Source organism: Typopeltis vanoorti, chromosome 14 (genome assembly GCF_054136105.1).
Source record: "Typopeltis vanoorti isolate ZY-2024b chromosome 14, IOZ_Tvanoo_1.0, whole genome shotgun sequence".
Lineage (NCBI taxonomy): Eukaryota > Metazoa > Arthropoda > Arachnida > Uropygi > Thelyphonidae > Typopeltis > Typopeltis vanoorti.
In genome coordinates this window covers 82,972,519-82,984,875 of record NC_143562.1, presented here as the reverse complement: position 1 = coordinate 82,984,875, position 12,357 = coordinate 82,972,519, and the positions used below count along the sequence as shown (strand labels likewise).

At 37.0% G+C, this 12,357-nt stretch overlaps 1 protein-coding gene across 8 annotated transcripts in view; it reads left to right on the top strand.

Annotated features, from left to right (window-relative positions):
• The window catches only part of LOC150099713 (OTU domain-containing protein 7B-like), a 258,534-nt gene that overhangs the window by 15,493 nt on the left and 230,684 nt on the right, over positions 1-12,357 (top strand). For 3 of the 8 annotated variants that reach the window (XM_090403706.1, XM_090403704.1, XM_090403705.1), the window contains exon 2: positions 10,259-10,445. The exons of 2 other annotated variants lie outside the window; for them this stretch is intronic. The gene's annotated coding sequence lies outside the window, so the exon portion shown is untranslated. Of the gene's footprint in view, positions 1-10,258; positions 10,446-10,488; positions 10,694-12,357 lie in introns of those variants that run through there. 3 more of the 8 variants (XM_090403708.1, XM_090403707.1, XM_090403709.1) reach the window with 2 other exon arrangements.

The following is a 12,357-nucleotide window of genomic DNA, read 5'->3' as shown; positions in this document are numbered from 1 at the left end:
GACCGAGTGCTAGACTCATGTTAAAAAATATGTCAAGGCAGGTATCAACTCCCTGCCACATTCCTTCAGAATACATGGTGATATATTATCAAGTCCCACAGCCTTATTAACATCTAGTTTGCTCAACTCCCCATACACCTCTTGCTCACATACAGTCAGTCTCTCCTCCCCATCATCAACAACTCTCAATCTCTCCATGAAGTCACATTCACAAGACTGAAAGACCTTTATGAACTGCTCATTTAGTAACTTCACCACACATTCTGCAACAGCTATCTTTATACCATTTTCTCCAATCAGTGTCATCTTTCCATAATCGTTTCTTCTTTTGCTGGCTACATATCGAAAGAACTCCTTAGGGTTCTTTTTGGCTTCATTAGCTAACTGCTGTTCATACCGCACTTTATCTACCCTCACCAACCAAGTCACCTGCCTTGCCTGGTCTTTGTAAACCTCATGGAATTGGTTATTTACACTTCTCTTATGCTGCCTCCATAATGCCCTTTTTTCTCTGTATCGCATGCTTGATCTCTTTGTTCATCCATCTCACACCTACCTTATTTAACCTTCTCACCCTTGGAATACATTTAGACATTGCATCTACTAGATAGTTTTTGAAAATCCCCCAAGCTGCATTGATCTCTTTTCCAGCTAACTCCTTATTCCATGCTACAAGCTGTCTCCTGAGCTCTTCATAATCACCCCCCCCCCTCTTGTAGTTCCACATATACCCTTTTCTCACAGAGGTCCTCACACTGCTGGCAACCACCCAGGTAATCACCTTATGGTCACTCTCACCAATTGGTGGATGATTTGACACCTCATTTATAATTACATCCTCTGATGAGATGACCAAATCGAAGACCCTCAATCCTCTTGTGCCCTCTGTTACATGCTGTCTGAGGTAGTTATCCCTCAAAAATTCATCATCATCATCAAATTCCTGCCATGTACCCTCAAGGGGTGTACAGGATATGATAGTACTACATGAAAAAAATTACATCATTACTAACTTGCTATTTACAATTTTCCTCCAAATCAGTCTATTACTTGTCAATACTCCAACATTATCAGATCTTATATTTCTATTGTCTAAGGCACTTTGTACTGTATCAATCCACCTATATCTTGGTCTTCCTCTGGGTCGTTTTCCTGCCAACCTGGCAGAGAACACTTGTTTTGCTAATCTTTCCTCACCCATTCTGTTTAAGTGACCATACCACCTGAGATTAGCTCTGCTAACGCATTCCTGGATGCTGACAATGTCAAGTTCTTTCCTAATATCCTCGTTTTTAATATGATATTGCCATTGATGTCATCTGTTCACACCTATAATCTTTCTCAGGACTTTCATATCTGCGGTCTCTAGACTTTGGTCAAGTGTTTTACTTCTGACCCAGCTCTCAGATCCATAAGTTAAAACTGGTTTGAACACTGTCTTGTATACAGCTATTTTAGTGTTCCGACTAATTTCTCTCTTATTCCATATGAATTTATTCAATTGACTTCCTACCATACCAGCTTTGCTGATTCTGTTGTCTATTTCTATATTTAATTTACCATCTTCAGTAAGAATCATGCCTAAGTAGCTGAAATGTTTTACTTGTTCCACAGGTTCTCCATTCACAACACAGTTGACATTTTCAATGATTCTGCTTATTTTCATTGTCTTTCTCTTTTTATTGCTGACCTTCATACCATATCTATTACAACAGTTATTCAATTTAGTCAGAGAATCTTGCAGACTTGTAGCAGATTTATTTAGAAGTATTACATCATCCGCATAAAGCAAAGAGCTGACATTAACATCTCCAATTTTGATATGTTTAATACCACTTATTTTCTTTACTTCCAGTTGCTATCTCATTATTCCAGTCTAATTTACCATGATTAAAATCACCCATAATAATCACCCTTTTCTTATTTACTTGGCCCTAATTTGATTGTACATTTCATTATCACCACCATCCACATTACCTGGTCTATAACAACATCCCACCAAGTATTTGATTCCATTCACCTCTATCTCACACCATACTGCCTCAAAACCACTGGCACTATTTCCCTCTTGCATCTCCACTTTATATGGACATAACTATTTCTCTATCATCAATAGCACTTCCCTCTCTCTTTTTACCCCCTCTGTCCTCACGAAACACATCATACCCTTCCATCTCTATTCCTGTCAGGATGTCATCCTCTTCCAACCATGTCTCACTTATTCCAACAATCTTTGGGTGAACAGACTCAATTAGTGCAACCATTTCATCTGCCTTGTTTCTTATACTAATAGCATTTGTATACAAACACAACAGCTCATTTCTATATCTACAGCTAGTTCCACTGATACCACTCATTCGATGTGACCTCTCCATGCTCAGCTGGAGGGGCCATTTCCTTTTCTGCTTATTCATTTTAGAACCCTCTTCAATTCCATCTGTTTCCTCTTGATCCCAGGTCATCCCATTCCTTTCCTGTCTATGCATGCTCTCACATCCTCTTGGTGCATCCACCTTTCTCACGCTGTGCACCCCCTGTTCACCCTGAGCCTCCCCGTTTTGTTGTTCCTCTTGCACACTCATTCTCTCATTTTCTATACTCATGCCACTCACTTCCCCATTCATAACCACCTCTTCAATCCCTCCTGTCTTACTCTCATGCTCTTCCACATCACTTCCCACTTGATGTGATTCATTCTCTCTACTCACTTCTCTACCTTCCAGCAGCAGTCTCTCCAAGCGACTCACACCATAATCACTCAAATGCAGTCCATCGCTCCCATACAGTTCACTTCATTCTTCAAACTCATTCCACACATTAACATACTGTACTCCCCTCTCCTCACACATTTCAGCCAACATATCATTTATAATCCTTGCTCTCTGCCTCTTCTCACCACAGTCATACCTAGGCAACAAGCTTACTACCCTTCCTGTTACACTATTCTTTTTTATCTATCTAAGCAGCCTCCTGATATCCATTCTGACTTGCTCTTTGTTCTCTGTCAAATCATTCGTACCTATTGAAACCATTAACTTCTTTCCTCACTCCGTCCTCATATCCAATGCCACAATCACTCTACTCATTTTACCGCCTGGAAAACATACCTTGTGCATCCTCTCATCCAGCACACCTTTATTTTTTAATAATAATTTAAGGAAATTACAGCGTCATCTAGGATATACATTAAAATAAATTTTAATACACTTCAATATTTCGGCAACATCACGTTGCCATTTTCAAGAAACTTAAGAACAAGCTACGTGCACGCAGGCACAACAAACAGTAAGTGAGGAAGAAGCAGGAAGCTATTATTTCTCCCAAAATCCTGATGGTGCCTGTAGCGAGCAATGTTGGTATTCTTGGGCGATTGGGCTGAAGGTCTTCCGATGTAGGTTTCCCAAATTTGAGGCAGTTTCAAGCAGCCAAATTTGTTGAAGTTTGGATTGTTTCTTAGGGCTGAAGCTGACCTCAAGATATTTGGCTGCATGAGACTGCCTCAAATTTTGGAAACCTACATCAGAAGACCTTCAGCCCAATCACCCAAGAATACCAACATTGCCTGCTAGGGGGCACCATCAGGACTTTAGGAGAAATAATAGCTTCCTGCTTCTTCCTCACCTGCTGAAGATATCATGATACGAATTGAACGCGGGATACGTCACCTTCCAAACCACGTCGCCAATGATATTAGACCGGATGTGGCTTGTGTTCTGACCAAAGCTAAACCACCAAAAGCCAACATGCCTAGTAATGAAATTAAATCTCTACTAGAATTAAAGAAAAACAAGAAAATAATAATCACACCAAAGATGATAAAGGGAATGCAACAGTATTGCTTAATCAAAAGGATTATACAGGTACGCTGAAAGCTCTATTGTTAGATCGGGCTACTTACCTCCTTATCGAGTACAATCCCACAACTCACAAATTAGAAAACTCCACAGGCTCCTTAAGAAGGTCACTTCTTGGCCTGTGAAAATCACTAACAAATTAAAACTATTTAACTCCATTCCTCACCCCCCACCCCTGGATTTATGGACTCCCAAAAATACATAAGGAAAATGTGCCATTACGTCCCATAGTGGATGGCATTGATTCCCCCACATACAAACTAGCTAAACATTTGGCCAAACCTCTCTCACACTATACTGGTAACACACCTTCACACATAAAAAAACTCAGCCCACTTCAAAGCAAGCATAGAAAACCTTACACTCAAACACACTGACATAATGGTCAGCTTTGATGTCTTCTCCTTATTCACAAATGTCCCACTCAAAGAATCCTTAGAGCTAATTCAAGCTAAATTTCCTCTCGATATCACAGCCCTATTTCAGAACTCAGGCTATTTTGTTTGGCAAGGAAAATTCTGCAAACAAATAGAGGGGACAGCCATGGGTTCTCCACTCTCCCCACCAACTTTTATATGGAGACTTTTGAAGAGAAATCCTTAAACTTTCCCCCACAAAACCCACATTTGGCTTCGCTATGTTGATGATGTGTTCGCTATTTGGCCACATGGCTCCGATGCACTCCTCTCCTTCCTAACACACTTAAACAACCAACACCCCAGAATCAAAATCACTCTGGAAGAAGAAAAAAAACAACTGCCTTCCTTTCTTAGACATACTAGTCACCCGCCAGCCTGATGGAACCTTGGTTTTTTCAGTCTATAGAAAACCCACCCATACAGGCAGATGCATTCACCAACAATAACACCACCCCTCCTCGCAACAATATGGAGTCATTAAGACACTACACAACAGGGCTAAACTTATCTGTTCAAATGACAATGCCCTAACCACAGAACTAAACCACATTCTCAACACTTTCTCAGCCAATGGCTACCCCCCCCCCCCAAAAAAAAAAATCCAAAAAATATTGAAACCAGTAAACCACAACAAGGCTTACTCTAAATCCATCACCATACCCTATATCCGAGGCATCTCGGAAAAAATTACAAAAATCCTAAAAAAACATGATTTAACTTCTTGTTACAGACCATATAAAAAATTGGCATCCCTTATCCGCTCTACTAAAGACCGACCCCCCCCCCCTAGATCTACCTGGTGTATACCAGATGCCTTGCAGTTGTAAGCTGTCCTACTTTGGCTGAACAGGCAGGACAGCAAATATCAGAATTTCAGAACACAAGGACTACATCTGGTTTCACCAATACAGCCACTCTTGTCTTGCTGACCATGTGCTGGATACCTGAAGATTTCTTCCACCATATTCTAGTGGCTTTCTTCACTAAAATACGGTGGAAGAAAGCCACGATAAAACACAGTAGTAAATACAAATATGAAAGGATTTTCATGGAATCAGCTTCAGCCCTAAGAAACAATCCAAACCTCAACAAATTTGGCTGCATGTTGACTGCCTCAAATTTGGGAAACCTACATCAGAAGACCTTCAGCCATCGCCCATGAATACCAACATTGCCCGCTAGGGGGCACCATCAGGACTTTAGGAGAAGTAATAGCTTCCTGCTTCTTCCTCACTCACTGTTTGTTGTGCCTGCGTGCACATGTCTTGTTCTTAAGTTTCTTGAAAATGGCAGTGTGAAGTTACCGAAATATTTAAGTATATTAAAATTTATTTTAATGTATATCCTAGTTAACGTTGTAATTTCCTTAAATTATTTAGTAAAAAATGCATACCCAACGTCTAAACCTTTCCACGAGAATTTTACATAATTAATCCATAAAATCTGTTTTTTCTTGAATGCCTTTAATTTCTCGTAGGCATCAAGAACAGTTTAAGAATTTTCCCGAAGGGAGAGATTTAGTACATTTAATTTCGAAAAAATGTCTGAAAGATAAAATACTGTTGATAGCCATGTTTCGTCAAGAAGGAGTGATGCAAAATCAGAATTACGTTAATTTACAAACAATAAAACTTCATGCCTTAATTGTAATAATCTTGTTAGTACTTTGTCCCTGAAAAGGTGAATTTCCAAATGAAGCAAAAGTTATATATATATTCACTGCCCATTTCATCGCAGAGTATTGAAAATAACCTGTTATTTAACGGTAGAGTTTTAAAAAAATTAACTAGATTTACAGCGTTATATAGCAGTTTTAAATTCTGGTGGCATTCCTTTGGAGTCTAACGCTTCTCTATGTATGAAACAATGTATGCAATTCATATTCAGAGCTACTTCCTTGACCATAGAAACAACCCCACTATGCCTGCCAGTAAGGGCACGAGCTCCATCCGAACAGTAGCCTATACATTTTTCCCACTCGATCCCCTTTGTGTATTATGTAATTATTGAGAGCGCGGAATATTTCTTCTCCAGTTGTTCGGGATGGCAAAGTTTTACAAAACAGAATATCATCATGAATGTTGTTATCATGCGCATATCTTATGGAGCATATTAACTGCACATCACTTGTAACATCAGTAGTCTTGTCTATTTGTAACGCATAATAAGGGCTCTTCTTAACTCTTTCAATTAACTGAAATTCTATATCACCTGCCATATCATTAATTCTGGGACCGACAGTGTCATTTGAATTAGGAATCAAATCAACATCTTTTATTAACTTGTAGCCAAACATAATTTTTACCTAATCTTTTATAGCTGGAAGTAGCAAATTTTCCCCGATAGAATGAGGTTTTCCTGTTTTCGCTATGCGCAAACTTAAGAGATAGGATGCTTCCAGTGCCTTGCTATTGATGGAACCTATGGCCGAAACTATATCTTTCCCATGATTTAATGTCCCTAAGCTTCGCTGAAAAAATTCAATTTGCTTATTTTTCGCATCACAATGTTTAGTTTCTAAATGTCGTCGGAGTTTCACAGGTTTCATGCACTCTTTCGACACTTCATAACACAAAACACATCGAGGTTTCATTTCACTTTCATCTCCACACCATGTAAACCCGAATTCCAAATATGTACTGTTATGTTTCCTACTATTTTTTCTTTGAACCGCTTGTTTCTTCTTCTTTAATAGTATCAGATTTACTCGCCATTACAACACGTGCATGACAATTAGGGCTAGCATCACCTGTTTCATTTGCCCTTCTTTTCAAAGTCCTAGTTCTAAGTCACTTTTCCATTATTAAAAAAACGATTCCGAAAAATAAATATATAATACGGGGGTTAACTCACGACACACTTTGTCCAAGTATCACTTAGCACTTCTCAAGATATACTTCGCCTTGGTTGAAGGAAGGAAACCTTCAATAATAAATATCAATAAACAAGCCGTTGGTCGAAGTGTGGATAACACATGTTCACTTCAAATCTGACAAAACAGCAAGGGAAGGCAGACGCAATAAAACTATATTATCGTTCACTTCACCCCTCTTAATAATAAAAAGGGTGAGGTGAACAACAATATAGTTTTATTGCTTCCACCTTTGAATATTCTGAGGCTTATTTGTTATTTTTTGTCTCCATTTGATTTCAATAATTTTTACTTACCTATTCAATTTTAATTTTAGATAATTAAAAAATATATTTATTTAATTAATTTAAGTCTGCCTGAGGACCACCTGTCACATCATCGCAGACCACATGTTGAGAAACACTGATCTAGATGATTTCACATGGGGAAGAATTATTGGAAAGCTTGAAGATGGCTGCAGAATTATTGATATTGCCAGAGAGTTTGGAATTTCACATAGCATTGTATCCAGGCTCTGGGCAGTGTTTCAAACAAATAGAATGCGTTCCAGACATTTGCTAAGAAATTGCCCTCTCTCTACCATGGAGCATGAAGACAGTTTTGATTATAACAGCAAAACCAATCTACACACCACAGCAGGTCAGTTTGCAAGTCTGCTCCATTCAAGCATAGGCACACAGCTATCTTGACAAACTGTGGCAAGTTGCCTGCGACAAGTAGGCCTATATCTTGAAGGTCTGTGGTCTGCATCATTTTATCCATAGTTCATCACAGAGTACGTTTTCAGTAGCATTTTATCCATAAAAATTGGACAATATGCCAATGGGCTAATGTACTCTTTACAGGTGAGTGATTTTAGTCTTTCCTCCGATTCTGGATGACACTTGATCTGGCATGAAAGTGGTGCTGTTTACCATCATGATGGGATAGAAGGCAGCTAAAGGTTATGAAGGCAGTGCATTATGTCTGTTAATTGCATGTTTTTCTGGCTGGTTTCTAGGAGTTAAAAATCCTACTCTTCCCCCTATGAAACTTGAATAACATACATGTTATTCAATCTCAGTGCCACCTTATCTCAATGGCACCTTATTATTGCTGTGCTGTGCTGTGCAGTCTTTTGCATTACATGCAATGTGTCTGAATTTCTGTCTTTGCAGACCACTCATTCTGAGATCCAGAATCTTATCCACTGCCTGGAGCACTTTGCCACCCAAACAGTGCACAGCATTGCATTTTTAGCACAAAGTGCAACACCCTGACACCCTACACTTAGTTAACAGTTATTTAAATTTGGGTACCGCGTTAGTACTGTAATAGGTTGGTTGATCCACCTATAGTACTAACATACTATAGGTTGATTAACCAACCTCTTGTGTATAGGCTCAACATTAAAAAAAATAATAATAATTAATAATGTTTAAATTTTTCTCAGCATACTTAACATCAGTTTCACTTATAACTTCAGTTTTGCATGTTTGCATCATTATTAAATAGTTGGATATCAGTATCTGGAAATATCGTTAACAAATAAGTTCAACATTGGTTCAAGAATAGAACCCTGTGACATATTATTTTGCGACTCATTGCAAGTGGCCACTCTTTTCCACACATTTCATTATCATGAGGCCCCATATGATGTGATTAGCACTGGTTATCTGTCTTTTCTGGGTTGTTGCTTTCCACAACACAACTTGCCAGATTTGTCTAATCTCCTGCAGTTCATTTGACCAATCTGTTAAGCATTCCTCTTCCTGGCTGCACCAGCTTAGTAGGCCATCATATACCTTTTTCAAAGTTCAAAAATATCATTTATATAATACAGTTTGAAATTGTACAGTATTAAATTTCAGTCATTGATATTTCGTTTTTTCTTCACATTTTTTCATCACTGTTGTTCTTATACAAGAACAACAGTGATGTCTGTGACATATTTAAATTATTCTAGAAATCTTCGAGGCCAGTACAGAATTATTATCAGTTTCAATCATTTTTCTGATAAAAATGACCTTATTGAAACAGAAACCGAACCACATGGATATTTTCTGTGTATATCTGAAATTTTATTAAATTCAGCTCAGCATTATTTCAGTATATAATTTCCGTGTGTTTGGTGATATGCCTTACAAATGTTCAGATTAAAGCAGGAATTGGATTGGCTGGACACATTTGTCAGGACATCATAAAAGAACGAGATTGTGAACTGCTATGTTTTTTTTTAAAGAAATTATTTTAAAAGACTTTGAACTCAAGGAATTATCCAAGCTTATCCAGAGTTGGTGTTTACAAACACCAACACAATGCCTCATGCAGAATTTTAACCTGCAGCCCTTCTTGTGATAAAATAGCTCTACCAACTGAGATGCCAAGTCAGATCATGATGGACTTTTATGATCAAATACTCATTTTCTTACCTCTTACTCAATGTAATAATGCTTCATACTGAGAATAGTCAAAATATATCTTCATCTAACCCTCATGTGTTACTCAGTGGCCTCTTCATTGTCATGGTTAAGTAACATGGCTTTGTAGAAACCTCATTAGTGCCCTTCTCGTGTGGTTAATCCTATTTGCATAGTGTATTGTCTATCAATTTCATGTATTTTTTGGTTGATGATACTTGACAAAAATTTTGTGAAATAAAAAAAAACATACACACACATATTTCTTCTTACTTGTTTCAGCACAGTTTTTACAACTTGGGATGGCTCCCTGTCTCTTCTCTCACTCTATGAATTATCACCTTTGTATTGATACAATAATATTGTATCAAACACTTTAAACCATTGTCACATTTTAACTCTTATCAGGACAAGAGTTTTAAAGATATTTATATTGACACAATGTTCTCATTGCTATATCAGTAAAAGACCAAATCAGGCACAATTTTACTTTATATTCATAAAGGTATATATTTGTAAGCAGAAATCGTTGTAATAAGAAATTACTTTTACTTCAAGAAGCATTTAAACCAAAACTATATGCAGTATAGATTTTAAATCTTCAATTCACCCTACACATAGTTTTTGTTTACATGTTTCTAAGTTCTAGCATGTTATACTACAACACATATAGGCATGCATGTGCAATAATAATAATTATTATATTTCTTGCAGATCCCACAACAGGGCTTTATAATCATTTCATCCTTGTTTTAATTGATGGGAAATGATGCATCCCTTCTGCACTGAATGTTTTCTGATTAGGTGGTATGTTGATGAACTGTTTAATTTCTAAAAATATTATATTGTTGGCAGTGATGGTGCTCTAAGGAATCTTGAGGTGTTCAACTTGCAAACTGCTGTGAGTTGTGTGTTTTAGAGATTTAATAAATAAACGCTATTCATTCACTTGCAAAAGTATAACATTTTTAGACTATATGGTTTGAGTTATATAAAGTATACTGAGTAATTCTAATAAACAGGATTTCTGTAGTAATTTTTTTTTGTAGAATTTGGGATTACAGTATATCAAGGTCTCATGCTTTGGACTCGGATTCTTTCCAGAGTTATGAAGGAAGTCAGGCCACCAGATGGCCACCACCTATGCATGTTAGCATTATTTTATAGTTTACCTGTAGCTACTATTAATATATATTTGTAACAAGAACCCAGTTATGTTGTCATTATGATCTTATGGCATTTATTTTTTTAATAATAATCGTATACACCAAAGGTTGTTCGGCCCACAATACGTTAGAACCATAGAGACAGAACATTGAGAACAGCAACTTTGTTATCATTAAATTTGAAGACCCATGGAGATTACATTCTTTAGGAAACACATAAAAGGGAGATATGTTCCAAGACCATCAGTTTAGAGAGTGGATGAAGAGGAAGAAATATTTACTCTGTGAGGTACTGTACATGTTTTAATGATTTCCGATGAAGAGCAACCATGGAAATATCTGTAGAAAATACAAGCATTAGAAACTGATTGTCTTACTGAACAGTGGTTAATTAGTGAGAACATTCTTAATTAACTTAATTGCTGTTGTACTGAGTAGGATGTTTATGGATTTCTTAAAGGCATTGCCCAAATATGACATGGAATTCAGTGGTTGGGTGGAGTTATGATTTGTATAGAACTGTTGTTTGAATCTAAAATAATGCTTTAAGCAAAAGTGAAAACCTACGTCATGAATACCAAAGAAGTGAAATGTTCATGCTAAGAAAGATTAAATGTAAGTTACTCAAGAAATCTCATCCTGTCCAGTGATAGTTGTCAAAAAAAGTAAGATTGGAAGAAAAAAGGTTCTTTTTATCTTTGTGAGCAGTAAGATAGGATTGACTTTCACAAGCATTGAAGTTGAGCATTACAGCCCTATTGAAAAATCATTTTGAGATAAAAATTTAAGGTTATATATATATTTCAGTAGATTTTTTGATTTGCGCATGTTTGTCAAATGAGAAAGATGAATACAAGATACAGTCATCATTGGTGAAATATCTATTGAATTTGCACTCATCAGGAAAAGGTCATTTATATGTAGATATGGGTAGGTAAAAGAATAAGCCTTGTGGTGTTGAATTAGTTGCCAAGTTTGAGAATGATTCATCTACCAGTTCAGTTACATATAATGTGTGACTAGAGACAAAGGTGGTAACACAGACCATAAGATTGGTTGCTTACTTAATAGGATCTGTGCTAAACTTTGAGTGCCTGAGTGTTTTTCCTTTTCCAAATGTTTCCATGGGATTTCTTACTCAAATGTGACATATGTAAGAAGCTCCTCTGTTGATTGATTGATCATAGCAGAATCCATACTGACAATTGTTTATCAATTGAGGTTTCCAGGTTGTGTTGAATATTAAGTTTTTTTGCATAATTTAAGTGAAAACAGTTTAGCTAATTTGATGGTAAAAATTTACCACTATTTTTAGGAGTAGTGTATATATATATATATATATATATATATATATATATATATATATTTTAGAAAAATCTGTGGACTAATTTCCAAACTGCAGAATAAATACCACAGGAGTAGAAGAGTATAACATGATGACACAGTCATCTCTGGAAATCAGCTCTTTGGAGTGTCCTGTCCTCAAGACAGGACACTTTTTTTGGGGGGGGATGGGTATCCAAATTGGACAAGGCATTTCAGATCCTTGTTTGACAAAAAATCAAAGGGGGTATTGAATGTTGAGTTATAAATGGTAGGAAGACATTTATTGACATTATCAATGCAAGAATTTGAAAAGAAGCAAGG